The sequence below is a fragment of the Oncorhynchus nerka genome, linkage group LG24 (assembly GCF_034236695.1).
Source record: "Oncorhynchus nerka isolate Pitt River linkage group LG24, Oner_Uvic_2.0, whole genome shotgun sequence".
In the NCBI taxonomy this organism is placed as follows: domain Eukaryota; kingdom Metazoa; phylum Chordata; class Actinopteri; order Salmoniformes; family Salmonidae; genus Oncorhynchus; species Oncorhynchus nerka.
This window is the reverse complement of record NC_088419.1, coordinates 47,903,027-47,917,799: the sequence shown is the minus strand read 5'-3', so window position 1 is coordinate 47,917,799 and position 14,773 is coordinate 47,903,027. Positions and strand designations below refer to the sequence as shown.

The 14,773-nt window shown below is 43.3% G+C and overlaps 1 long non-coding RNA gene across 1 annotated transcript; it reads left to right on the top strand.

The window, feature by feature from the left end:
* The first annotated feature begins 1,220 nt into the window (after positions 1–1,220).
* On the top strand, positions 1,221–2,818 carry LOC115107357 (uncharacterized). The gene is made up of 2 exons (XR_010460908.1): positions 1,221–1,701; positions 1,859–2,818. It is a non-coding gene; the product is annotated as an uncharacterized LOC115107357 (long non-coding RNA).
* The last annotated feature ends 11,955 nt before the right edge of the window (positions 2,819–14,773 follow it).

Here is a 14,773-nt window from a genome sequence, read left to right as displayed (position 1 = left end):
AATCATCCGTGGCGATGTAGATATCATTAGCTGTCGTCTTGGAAAAATTTCAGGAGAGAGCTCTTCCGGAATGATCTGGGCGGAGACCGGAGGTAAGCGGTGCCCCTCTTTCGGTTCAACCAAGAATCAAAGATGATTAAATTCACAAGATACTCGACAACATGGGGATGCTGTGGGAGTTGAATGCTCGGTCTTATCTAATTCGGCTCACTGTTAACAATTGCGGTAGTGGCGCAAGGATATTTATTTCCATTTTCTGTGATCAGGTTTTCCTGCGCTTTCCGATGTAACGCACGTTATGTAATAGCCACAGTCGTGATTTAACCAGTTTTAAAAACGTCCGAGGGTTTCCTATACACACATTCTAACCATATGAACGTACTATATTCCTGGCATGAGTAGCAGGGCGCTGAAATGTTGCGCGATATTTAAACAACATGTTCAAAAAAGTAGAGGGTCGACTGAAGAGGTTAAAGGGTGAAATACTGTTTTAAAACCATTGATTTAAGACCCAAAATATATAGTACTAACTTTTTAAAGACATGTTCGAATTAATTACCAAATTGTACTACTATTTAAACATGCATCATTAGTGTTTTTATGTAAAAACATTGGAGACCTACAGTTGTACATTATTACAAACTTTATAACATACCATTGTAGGAAAGACTATAAATTGCTTCTGAGAATCTACGTCTAACAGTCGCTTCCCAGTCACCTATGTCCAGTAGCCTTCAGAAATATCTATTAGGAGGGATTCCCTTATTCACATCTCTTTTTTAATCTGTCCTGGCAGCTAAATATTCGGGGCTGTGGGTTTGCGCTAAAGCTGTGGTAACAGTGTTAAAGTATATGCTCCACGTTCTGTCCCTAACTATGTGTGTGTTTCGAGACATTTTTTTTGTTTTGTTTTAGTTTTATAATGGTTACATGTTCATTACACACCCCTGCATTCTATATTATTAAGTAGGCTGTTGGTCTTTGAGGTCCGTTATGTCAATTTGCCTTTATACATCTCATTGACCTACTGTCAACTCCCTCAGTTGTAAACATCTACAATAATCATTAGACGTACGCGTCAGAGTTATCATACCCCGTGTCGGGGTTTGTACAGAGTTGGTTAAATCCGCTCTTTTGCTCCCCGCTTACATGGCTAATAATCTCCAAGCTGCTCTAAGCGGTGTTGTTTGTGTAATTATTGTTTTCCATAAAGTTAATAACCCCCCCTAAAACGAAATATGAAATGACCTCTTCCCCTATCGTTAAAGCGTGAGATACATTTTTAAAACCAGTGATTTAATTCAAAATATTTAGTACCTACATTTTAACACATGTTATAATTCCAAAATGTTTACTATTTCTTACAGATAAAGGGTCCTGTTAGCCCCGACCTGTAACTGACAGTTAGACTTACAGGTTATGTCGTTGTCTTTTGTTTGTATTGTTTATGTGTCCGCTGTGCGGGGAAAATGATAATACAAGCGGAACTACGTAGCTAATACTGTTGTAACTGGGGATCCTTATTGTAGCAACACACTTTTGTAGGGAAGGCAATCCTGCGCTGCGTTAGCTAAGTTTTCATGTCATCGGGTGTAGTTCATAAAGGTTGAAGAGTGTATGTTAGGATGAAGTGTGAATTCATGCCAGGAATAATAAGTGTGAAGTTTGATTTCCTCCCTTCTGTAATAAGCAGCCAATGAGGTATTTTTTCCTTTATTCATGTGTTTAATCTGAACCCGTTATAACGCCGGTTAAACTGTTATGTATGTAAGCACTTCAGAGTTATACCAAGCTAATAAGTCACTCCTAAGATAATGTTGTAAGAGTGTGCTTAACTGTATTTTTATTTACTTTATAGTTCTCACTGAAGGGGATAATTCTCACTGAAACTACAGAATAAAGCCGCCAGTTAAAATCATGGAACGGTTGTGCTCGTGGTTACTGAAGGGAGCTACAAGACCATTATTCGTTTCGAATTCACCAACTCAAAGACGCTTGCCCGCTCCATCATAACTCCGTAAGTTTTCCCTCCCTGTGTAGATCAAACGTCCTGCCTGTAAATCCTGGGTATGCCCACATCATTAATGAATAAGATGTGTAGAAAACTGTTTAGCCATAGTTAAAGGCCTTTCATAAAGAGGCTGTCATGATTGCCTGTGCCTCATGTTTAACACGTATTGCTTGTTACCGAATACTACTGTTGTACATTTAATATCTACTAGCCGATTTCGTCGCATTTGCACAAATTCTGTCATGTTACTGTGGTCTTTTTAAAAGTCAATAAATATGTGTGTAGAGTGTACATGTTTGTTTCACTGTAGATCTGTTTAAGACCTCCTAGAAACACCTAATTTCATCCCACAGCATTAATTAATAAGCTGTGTAGAAGCTGTTTAGCCATAAGTAAAGGCCTTTCATAAAGCAGCTGTCATGATTGCATGTCCCTTATGTTTAACACGTATTGCTTGTTACAGAATACTACTGTTGTACATTTAATATCACCTAGCAGATTTCGTTGCCTTTGCACAAATTCTGTCATGTTACTGTGGTCTTTTTAAAAGTCAATAAAAATGTGTGTAAAGTGTCCATGTTTGTTTCACTGTATATTTGTTTAAGCCCTCCTAGAAACACCTAATTAAAGGCCTTTCATAAAGAGGCAGTCATGATTGCATGTGCCTCATGTTTAACACGTATTGCTTGTTACAGAATACTACTGTTGTACATTTAATATCCCCTAGCAGATTTCGTTGCCTTTGCACAAATTCTGTCATGTTACTGTGGTCTTTTTAAAAGTCAATAAATATGTGTGTAAAGTGTACATGTTTGTTTCACTGTAGATCTGTTTAAGACCTCCTAGAAACACCTAATTTCATCCCACAGCATTAATTAATAAACTGTGTAGAAGCTGTTTAGCCATAAGTAAATGCCTTTCATAAAGCGGCTGTCATGATAAACCTGAATCTGAAAGTACCTTTAGGATCTTTTCTTTGGGGTTCTAATCTCCCCGTGTGTACATGCACTGAAGTAGACATATTTTAGATGATTAATATTCAGGTCTTAAAAAATGGCTTGTTCTGGACATTTATAATGCTGAGGCCCCAGCGCTATCTATAGCCCCAGACATTCCTGCTTCATAGATAACAACCATAAGGGAGATAAAACTGGGGGGTGGAGGGGGGCATGGGCCCCAAAAGTTCAAACACCCTCTAACACATGACCACACGAACAGGGGGACGGGGCGGGGGCACATATTCAGTACACGTCATCATGACGTAGGGGGTAGTCCGGGGTATACCCCATGGCCATTAGATCCTGGCGTCCACAGACTTGTTCTTCCAACGCATATCCTGGCAGCCTTGAAGCACTCAGGGCACGTTCCATTTGACACAAAGCTAGCCTTATTTTAAGCCATTCTCGCATCCTTAGCGCTAGAGAAAAAGGCTCGGGTTCTGCACGATAAAAGGGTTGGGACACGCTGTCTGTGAATATCTTAACCGTAGATTCCTCCGGGTTGAATATGTACGAAATATGGCCCTCGCTTGTACACAGAAATCCGTTAAAACATTCGGGAGCCTCTACCAAAATATCCTCCAAGCTTTTGGCGTTGGGTTCGTGACATGAGCTACAGAGCACTCCGAGAATTCCCCTTGTAGACACATGCCGTATCCTATTACTCTCTCATATTTTTGGAACAAAACATTAAAAACAGTATAATCTTTGTAAGTGATATCATAAATATGCAGGTAACAAAAATATATGGAAATGTCTGCTCTATCCAGAATTACAACCAACTGATTGCAGCATTACCACAAAAATGGAGGAGGCCAATGGAAAGGGGAGAAGGTAAGGAACTTGTCTGTCGACCCTGCATTAAAGACCAAAATTGGCTAAAGAAAATTGTGATGAATAAAAAAGTATACCTGTTTCATTTCAGGATCAAAAAATGTACAGCTGCGCCATACAGGTTGCAAAATAGTTGGGAGGAGATTTGCGCAGTACCGATTCCATGGCACAAGAAATGTGTATCTTTAATTTTCAGAAACTATGACAATAGAGAGTTTCAGAACCTTTGAAACAGGACAGTGGAAAGGGGTGGTAGGGTCAGATGAAAATAATTTTTAAAAAGATTTTTATATATACAATTGGGGCAAAAAAAGTATTTAGTCAGGCACCAATTGTGCAAGATCTTCCACTTAAAAAGATGAGAGAGGCCTGTAATTTTCATCATAGGTACACTTCAATTATGACAGACAAAATGAGAAGAAGAAAAATCCAGAAAATCACATTGTAGGATTTTTAATGAATTTATTTGCAAATTATGGTGGAAAATAAGTATTTGGTCACCTACAAACAAGCAAGATTTCTGGCTCTCACAGACCTGTAACTTCTTCTTTAAGAGGCTCCTCTGTCCTCCACTCATTACCTGTATTAATGGCACCTGTTTGAACTTGTTATCAGTATAAAAGACACCTGTCCACAACCTCAAACAGTCACACTTCAAACTCCACTATGGCCAAGACCAAAGATCTGTCAAAGGACACCAGAAACAAAATTGTAGACCTGCACCAGGCTGGGAAGACTGAATCTGCGATAGGTAAGCAGCTTGGTTTGAAGAAATCAACTGTGGGAGCAATTATTAGGAATTGGAAGACATACAAGACCACTGATAATCTCCCTCGATCTGGGGCTCCACGCAAGATCTCACCCCGTGGGGTCAAAATGATCACAAGAACGGTGAGCAAAAATTCCAGAACCACACGGGGGGACCTAGTGAATGACCTGTAGAGAGCTGGGACCAAAATAACAAAGCCTACCATCAGTAACACACTACGCCGCCAGGGACTCAAATCCTGCAGTGCCAGACGTACTGGCTTAAGCAGGGGGACACATGTTCAGGCCCGTCTGAAGTTTGCTAGAGAGCATTTGGATGATCCAGAAGAAGATTGGGAGAATGGTTTCATCTGACCATATGACAAAATATAACTTTTTGGTAAAAACTCAACTCGTCGTGTTTGGAGGACAAAGAATGCTGAGTTGCATCCAAAGAACACCATACATACTGTGAAACATGGGGGTGGAAACATCATGCTTTGGGGCTGTTTTACTGCAAAGGGACCAGGACGACTGATCCGTGTAAAGGAAAGAATTAATGGGGCCATGTATCGTGAGATTTTGAGTGAAAACCTCCTTCCATCAGCAAGGGCATTGAAGATGAAACGTGGCTGGGTCTTTCAGCATGACAATGATCCCAAACACACCGCCCGGCCAACGAAGGAGTGGCTTCGTAAGAAGATTTCAAGGTCCTGGAGTGGCCTAGCCAGTCTCCAGATCTCAACCCCATAGAAAATATTTGGAGGGAGTTGAAAGTCTGTGTTGCCCAGCAACAGCCCCAAAACATCACTGCTCTAAAGGAGATCTGCATGGAGGAATGGGACAAAATACCAGCAACAGTGTGTGAAAACCTTGTGAAGACTTACAGAAAACATTTGACCTCTGTCATTGCCAACAAAGGGTATATAACAAAGTATTGAGATAAACTTTTGTTATTGACCAAATACTTATTTTCCACCATAATTTGCAAATAAATTCATTAAATATCCTACAATGTGATTTTCTGGATATTTTTTCTCATTTTGTCTGTCATAGTTGAAGTGTACCTATGATGAAAATTACAGGCCTCTCATCTTTTAAGTGGGAGAACTTGCACAATTGGTGGCTGACTAAATACTTTTTTGCCCCATTGTACATGTAAATACTACCTCAATAAGCCTGACTAACCGGTGTCTGTATATAGCCTTGCTACTCTTATTTTAAAATGTATTTTTACTGTTGTTTTATTTCTTTACCTACAAACACACATACACATACCTTTTTTTCGCACTATTGGTTAGAACCTATAAGTAAGCATTTCACTGTAAGGTCTACCTGTTGTATTCGGCGCACATGACAAATTAACTTTGATTTGATTTGAGTCACCCCTCAGGCCCTCCCCACCACTCACTTACTCAGCAACAGCCTGCCTCAAAGTTAGCAGCAAGTCACAGTGAAATACAGAACCAGTCAAAAAAATTGGACATACATGCTCATTCAAGGGTTTTTCTTTATTGTTACTATTTTCTACATTGTAGAATAATAGTGAAGACATCAAAACCATGAAATAACACATATGGAATAATGTAATAACAAAAAAGGTGTTAAGCTAATCATAATATATTTTAGATTCTAAAAAGTAGGCACCCTTTGCCTTCATGACAGCTTTGCATACTCTTGGGATTCTCTCAACCAGCTTCACCTGGAATGCTTTTCCAACAATCTTGAAGGAGTTCCCACATATGCTGAGCACTTGTTGTCTGCTTTTCTTTCCCTCTGCGGTCCAACTCATCTCAAACCATCTCAATTGTGTTGAGGTCGGGTGATTGTGGAGGCCAGGTCATCTGATGCAGCGCTCCATCACTCTCCTTCTTGGTCAAATAACCCTTACATAGCCTGGAGGTGTGTTTTGGGTCATTGTCCTGTTGAAAAGCAAATAATAGTTCCACTAAGTGCAAACCAGATGAGATGGCTTATCGCTGCAGAATGCTGTGGTAGCCATGCTGGTTAAGTGTGCCATGAATTCACCCCCACACCATCACATCTCATCCTCCATGCTTCACGGTGGGAACCACATATGCGGAGATCATTCGCTCACCTACTCTGCGTCTCACAAAGACATGGCGGTTGGAACCAATCTCAAATTTGGACTCATCAGACCAAAGGACAGATTTCCACCAGTCTAACATCCATTGTTTGTGTTTCTTGGCCCAAGCAAGTCTTTTCTTCTTATTGGTGTCCTTTAGTAGTGGTTTCTTTGCAGTAATTCAACTACGAAGGCCTGATTCACACAGTCTCCTCTGAATAGTTGACATTGAGATGCATCTGATACTTGAACTCTGTGAAGCATTTATTTGGGCTGAAATCTGAGGTGCAGTTATTCTAATAAACTTATCCTCTGCAGCAGAGGTAACTCTGGGACTTCCTTTCCTGTGGTGGTCCTCATTGGAGCCAGTTTCATCATAGCGCTTGATGGTTTTTGCGACTGCACTTCAAGAAACTTTCAAAGTTCTTGACATTTTCCACATTGACTATCCTTCATGTCTTAAAGTAATGATGAACTGTCGTTTCTCTTTGCTAATTTGAGCTGTTCTTGGCATAATATGGACTTGGTCTTTTACCAAATAGGGCTATCTTCTGTATACCACCCCTATCTTGTCACAACGCAACTGTTTGTCTCAAACGCATTAAGAAGGAAAGAAATTCCACAAATTAACTTTTAACAAGGCTACTTTGAAGAATCTCAAATATAAAATATTTTGATTTGTTGAAGTTTTTGGTTACTACATGATCCCATATGTGTTATTTCGTAGTTTTGATGTCTTCACTTTTAATTCTACAACGTAAAGAATAAGAAATAACCTTGAATGAGTAGGTGTGTCAACTTTTGACTGGTACTGTATATATTCTTTAATAGAAACACCATGGTGGCCGCGGTGCAACTTAGAAATAGCCCAAAATCCTGCAACATCGTTTTTAAAGTAGCCCAATTTAACAGGAAAACCACGAACATGGCAACAGTGACTCCCCTCTAGAATTGCATTTTCTCACCAGTAGTGTTTTGCTGGTGACACTGTCAGTGATTTATTTAGAATTCAAGGCACACTTAACCAGCATGGCTACCACAGCATTTTGCAGCGATAAGCCATTCCATCTGGTTTGCGCTTAGTGGGACTATTTGTTTTTCAACAGGACAATGACCCAAAACACACCTCCAGGCTGTGTAAGGGCTATTTGACCAAAAATGAGAGTGATGGTGCTGCATCAAATGACCTGGCCTCCACAATCACCTGACCTCAACCCAATTGAGATGGTTTGGGATGAGTTGGGACACAGAGTGAAGAAAAATCAGCCAACAAGTGCTCAGTATATGTGGAAACTACTTTAACACTGTTGTAAAAACATTCCAGGTGAAGTTGTTTGAGGGAATGCCAAGAGTGTGCAAAGCTGTCATCAAGACAAAGGGTGGCTACTTTGAAGAATCTAAAATATGTTTTGATTTGTTTAACACTTTTTTGGTTACTACATGATTCCATATGTGTTATTTCATAGTTTTGATGTCTTCACTATTATTCTGCAATGTAGAAAATAGTAACAATAAAGAAAAACCCTTGAAACACGACCACGACTGAATAAGATTCATAAGTTGAAGAGTCAAGATTGGGCAAAGAAATACAGATTTTTCAAAGGTTTTATGGACAGATTAAATGAGAGTGACTCTTGATAGACCAGATGGATGGGCCCGTGTGACTTCCACCGAAGTCGGTTCCTCTCCTTGTTCGGGCGGTGTTCGGCGGGCTGCGTCACCGGTCTTCTAGCCATCGTCGATCCACTTTTCATTTTCCATTTGTTTTGTCTTGTTTTCCTACACACCTGGTTCTCATTTCCCTCATTACGTGCTGTGTATTTAACCCTCTGTTCCATCCCATGTCTTTGTGTGGAATTGTTTGTTGTAAGTGCTTGTGCACATGTTTCTGGTGCGCGTCGGGTTTTGTACCCATGTTGGGAAATTCTTAATGCCGTTCGATTTGAAATTAAACTGCACTGGCTATTACCTAGTTCTGCTCTCGTGCGTCTGAATTCACTGCCACCAGTTACGCACCCCATTACACCGTGGCATTTGAGAGGCTGTGGTTGCTGCTTCAGCAAAAGTTGATTGTGAACAGATTAAGAAACTGACAGACTCCATGGATGGAAGGCTCATGGAAGTTTTTGAAAAGAAGGGTGGCTATATTGGTCACTGAATATTTTGGAAAGGCCAAAAATGTTATTTGTCATTTTGTGTTACTTATTTGTTACACTTACTCTAACAATTGAGAATAAACAAGTGAGTTGGGAGAAATTACTTTTGTAATTTAGTTGCCTAATAATTGTGCACACTAATGGTTGCCTAATAATTATGCACACTTATATTCCCCCTGAGAAAGACAAAACTCACTTTTCCTTTGTTAAACATTCAGGTTTGAGGTTCAATAACATTTTGGATTGACTGAGAGCATTGTGTTTGTTCAACAATACAATTCATCCTGAGGAATACAATTTGCCTATTAATTGTGCACGTAGTGTAGTTTCTCTTTTATGAGGCAAATCTAGTGGGCATCCATGGTGGGTGTCTTTTAGGTCCCTTTCTAGTTGCTTTGCCGACATTCAGTGGAACCCCCCATGAGTGTCTTTCAGAACCCATTTTTAAATGCAGGTTGATGTTTGTTGTCATGAATCTTGCCCTGGAATCAGAAGTGAGCGATTTTCGCTACATGGGCCAGCTGCTAAGTCAAAATTGTCTATATCGTATATATATATATATATATATATATATATATCGTACTGTATATATCGTGATACACATTTCAAACATGGACAATGCAGGGGCCTCATTTATCAATCATGCACAAATCTGTGTGTAAACCATGCGTGGGTTAACTTCCACACAAAGTTTGAGATTCATCAATATGAACGTTTAATTGAGAGTGTGCATAAATGCAGGGGTCAGCTTTGGTTATAGTAGTAGGGGGGACATTATCCAGTCGGATAAACACTCCAAACAAGCCTACCTGACGCTTGGAGGCGTCCGCACAGTCCTAAAGCACACTGTTGCCTCGTTTTGTAACACATTCCAATGATAAAAACCCCCGTCCCCAGAGAAAGTTGCGCCCCTGCGCAAATGTATACGCAGCCATGACCATGCATATGCATAGTCCAAAGTGGTGTAAGGGAACTGCTTGTCAAGCCTAGAATGGAAAAAAGAATGTTGAAAATGTCTGCAATTGTGAGAGCAGTAATTCAATCATTTTCGATTTCGATTCATGCAATATATCTTGACAGGCATATCATTTGACCACATCAGTGCATTTTTTATGATAATAATCCATATAAAGTACAGTTAGAGGCACGCACGTGGGAAAGTGAAATGCTTGAAATACTATAACATATAATGGGAAATCGAATGAGGTGGATCTTGCTCTGTTGTAAGATTTGGCAGACGCTCCATGTTTTATTTTATTTCACCTTTATTTAACCAGGTAGGCAAGTTGAGAACAAGTTCTCATTTACAATTGCGACCTGGCCAAGATAAAGCAAAGCAGTTCGACACATACAACGACACAGAGTTACACATGGAGTAAAACAAACATACAGTCAATAATACAGTTTAAACAAGTCTATATACGATGTGAGCAAATGAGGTGAGATAAGGGAGGTAAAGGCAAAAAAAGGCCATGGTGGCAAAGTAAATACAAAATAGCAAGTAAAACACTGGAATGGTAGATTTGCAGTGGAAGAATGTGCAAAGTAGAAATAAAAATAATGGGGTGCAAAGGAGCAAAATTAATTAATTAATTAAATACAGTAGAGAAAGAGGTATTTGTTTGGGCTAAATTATAGGTGGGCTATGTACAGGTGCAGTAATCTGTGAGCTGCTCTGACAGTTGGTGCTTAAAGCTAGTGAGGGAGATAAGTGTTTCCAGTTTCAGAGATTTTTGTAGTTCGTTCCAGTCATTGGCAGCAGAGAACTGGAAGGAGAGGCGGCCAAAGAAAGAGATATACCTGCTGGAGCGTGTGCTACAGGTGGGAGATGCTATTACATTTACATTTAAGTCATTTAGCAGACGCTCTTATCCAGAGCGACTTACAAATTGGTGCATTCACCTTATGACATCCAGTGGAACAGTAGTGCATCTAAATCTTTTAAGGGGGGGTGAGAGGGATTACTTTATCCTATCCTAGGTATTCCTTAAAGAGGTGGGGTTTCAGGTGTCTCCGGAAGATGGTGATTGACTCCGCTGTCCTGGCGTCGTGAGGGAGTTTGTTCCACCATTGGGGGGCCAGAGCAGCGAACAGTTTTGACTGGGCTGAGCGGGAACTGTACTTCCTCAGTGGTAGGGAGGCGAGCAGGCCAGAGGTGGATGAACGCAGTGCCCTTGTTTGGGTGTAGGGCCTGATCAGAGCCTGGAGGTACTGAGGTGCCGTTCCCCTCACAGCTCCGTAGGCAAGCACCATGGTCTTGTAGCGGATGCGAGCTTCAACTGGAAGCCAGTGGAGAGAGCGGAGGAGCGGGGTGACGTGAGAGAACTTGGGAAGGTTGAACACCAGACGGGCTGCGGTGTTCTGGATGAGTTGTAGGGGTTTAATGGCACAGGCAGGGAGCCCAGCCAACAGCGAGTTGCAGTAATCCAGACGGGAGATGACGAGTGCCTGGATTAGGACCTGCGCCGCTTCCTGTGTGAGGCAGGGTCGTACTCTGCGGATGTTGTAGAGCATGAACCTACAGGAACGGGCCACCGCCTTGATGTTAGTTGAGAACGACAGGGTGTTGTCCAGGATCACGCCAAGGTTCTTAGCGCTCTGGGAGGAGGACACAATGGAGTTGTCAACCGTGATGGCGAGATCATGGAACGGGCAGTCCTTCCCCGGGAGGAAGAGCAGCTCCGTCTTGCCGAGGTTCAGCTTGAGGTGGTGATCCGTCATCCACACTGATATGTCTGCCAGACATGCAGAGATGCGATTCGCCACCTGATCATCAGAAGGGGAAAGGAGAAGATTAATTGTGTGTCGTCTGCATAGCAATGATAGGAGAGACCATGTGAGGTTATGACAGAGCCAAGTGACTTGGTGTATAGCGAGAATAGGAGAGGGCCTAGAACAGAGCCCTGGGGGACACCAGTGGTGAGAGCACGTGGTGTGGAGACGGATTCTCGCCACGCCACCTGGTAGGAGCGACCTGTCAGGTAGGACGCCATCCAAGCGTGGGCCGCGCCGGAGATGCCCAACTCGGAGAGGGTGGAGAGGAGGATCTGATGGTTCACAGTATCGAAGGCAGCCGATAGGTCTAGAAGGATGAGAGCAGAGGAGAGAGAGTTAGCTTTAGCAGTGCGGAGCGCCTCCGTGATACAGACAAGAGCAGTCTCAGTTGAATGACTAGTCTTGAAACCTGACTGATTTGGATCAAGAAGGTCATTCTGAGAGAGATAGCGGGAGAGCTGGCCAAGGACGGCACGTTCAAGAGTTTTGGAGAGAAAAGAAAGAAGGGATACTGGTCTGTAGTTGTTGACATCGGAGGGATCGAGTGTAGGTTTTTTCAGAAGGGGTGCAACTCTCGCTCTCTTGAAGACGGAAGGGACGTAGCCAGCGGTCAGGGATGAGTTGATGAGCGAGGTGAGGTAAGGGAGAAGGTCTCCGGAAATGGTCTGGAGAAGAGAGGAGGGGATAGGGTCAAGCGGGCAGGTTGTTGGGCGGCCGGCCGTCACAAGACGCGAGATTTCATCTGGAGAGAGGGGGAGAAAGAGGTCAGAGCACAGGGTAGGGCAGTGTGAGCAGAACCAGCGGTGTCGTTTGACTTAGCAAACGAGGATCGGATGTCGTCGACCTTCTTTTCAAAATGGTTGACGAAGTCATCTGCAGAGAGGGAGGAGGGGGGGAGGGGGAGGAGGATTCAAGAGGGAGGAGAAGGTTGCAAAGAGCTTCCTAGGGTTAGAGGCAGATGCTTGGAATTTAGAGTGGTAGAAAGTGGCTTTAGCAGCAGAGAGAGAAGAGGAAAATGTAGAGAGGAGGGAGTGAAAGGATGTCAGGTCCGCAGGGAGGCGAGTTTTCCTCCATTTCCGCTCGGCTGCCCGGAGCCCTGTTCTGTGAGCTCGCAATGAGTCGTTGAGCCACGGAGCGGGAGGGGAGGACCGAGCCGGCCTGGAGGATAGGGGACATAGAGAGTCAAAGGATGCAGAAAGGGAGGAGAGGAGGGTTGAGGAGGCAGAATCAGGAGATAGGTTGGAGAAGGTTTGAGCAGAGGGAAGAGATGATAGGATGGAAGAGGAGAGAGTAGCGGGGGAGAGAGAGCGAAGGTTGGGACGGCGCGATACCATCCGAGTAGGGGCAGTGTGGGAAGTGTTGGATGAGAGCGAGAGGGAGAAGGATACAAGGTAGTGGTCGGAGACTTGGAGGGAGTTGCAATGAGGTTGTGGAAGAACAGCATCTAGTAAAGATGAGGTCGAGCGTATTTCCTGCCTTGTGAGTAGGGGGAAGGTGAGAGGGTGAGGTCAAAAGAGGAGAGGAGTGGAAAGAAGGAGGCAGAGAGGAATGAGTCAAATGTAGATGTGGGGAGGTTAAAGTCGCCCAGAACTGTGAGAGGTGAGCCGTCCTCAGGAAAGGAGCTTATCAAGGCATCAAGCTCATTGATGAACTCTCCGAGGGAACCTGGAGGGCGATAAATGATAAGGATGTTAAGCTTGAAAGGGCTGGTAACTGTGACAGCATGGAATTCAAAGGAGGCGATAGACAGATGGGTAAGGGGAGAAAGAGAGAATGACCACTTGGGAGAGATGAGGATCCCGGTGCCACCACCCCGCTGACCAGAAGCTCTCGGGGTGTGCGAGAACACGTGGGCAGACGAAGAGAGAGCAGTAGGAGTAGCAGTGTTGTCTGTGGTGATCCATGTTTCCATGCTATGGTGACCAGCGAGCTGAGATAAGGGGGGACTTTACCTAGCAGGGTCTTGTAGATGACATGGAGCCAGTGGGTTTGCCGACGAGTATGAAGCGAGGGCCAGCCAACGAGAGCATACAGGTCGCAATGGTGGGTAGCATATGGGGCTTTGGTGACAAAACGGATTGCACTGTGATAGACTGCATCCAATTTGTTGAGTAGGGTATTGGAGGCTATTTTGTAAATGACATCGCCGAAGTCGAGGATTGGTAGGATGGTCAGTTTTACAAGGGTATGTTTGGCAGCATGAGTGAAGGATGCTTTGTTGCGAAAAAGGAAGCCAATTCTAGATTTAACTTTGGATTGGAGATGTTTGATATGGGTCTGGAAGGAGAGTTTACAGTCTAACCAGACACCTAAGTATTTGTAGTTGTCCACGTATTCTAAGTCAGAGCCGTCCAGAGTAGTGATGTTGGACAGGCGGGCAGGTGCAGGTAGCGATCGGTTGAAGAGCATGCATTTAGTTTTACTTGTATTTAAGAGCAATTGGAGGCCACATGCATGCATTTAGTTTTACTTGTATTTAAGAGCAATTGGAGAGTTGTATGGCATTGAAGCTTGCCTGGAGGGTTGTTAACACAGTGTCCAAAGAAGGGCCAGAAGTATACAGAATGGTTTCGTCTGCGTAGAGGTGGATCAGAGACTCACCAGCAGCAAGAGCGACATCATTGATGTATACAGAGAAGAGAGACGGTCCAAGAATTGAACCCTGTGGCACCTCCATAGAGACTGCCAGAGGTCCGGACAGCAGACCCTCCGATTTGACACACTGAACTCTATCAGAGAAGTAGTTGGTGAACCAGGCGAGGCAATCATTTGAGAAACCAAGGCTGTCGAGTCTGCCGATGAGGATGTGGTGATTGACAGAGTCGAAAGCCTTGGCCAGATCAATGAATACGGCTGCACAGTAATGTTTCTTATCGATGGCGGTTAAGATATCGTTTAGGACCTTGAGCGTGGCTGAGGTGCACCCATGACCAGCTCTGAAACCAGGTTGCATAGCAGAGAAGGTATGGTGAGATACGAAATGGTCGGTAATCTGTTTGTTGACTTGGCTTTCGAAGACCTTAGAAAGGCATGGTAGGATAGATATAGGTCTGTAGCAGTTTGGGTCAAGAGTGTCCCCCCCTTTGAAGAGGGGGATGACCGCAGCTGCTTTCCAATCTTTGGGAATCTCAGACGACACGAAAGAGAGGTTGAACAGGCTAGTAAT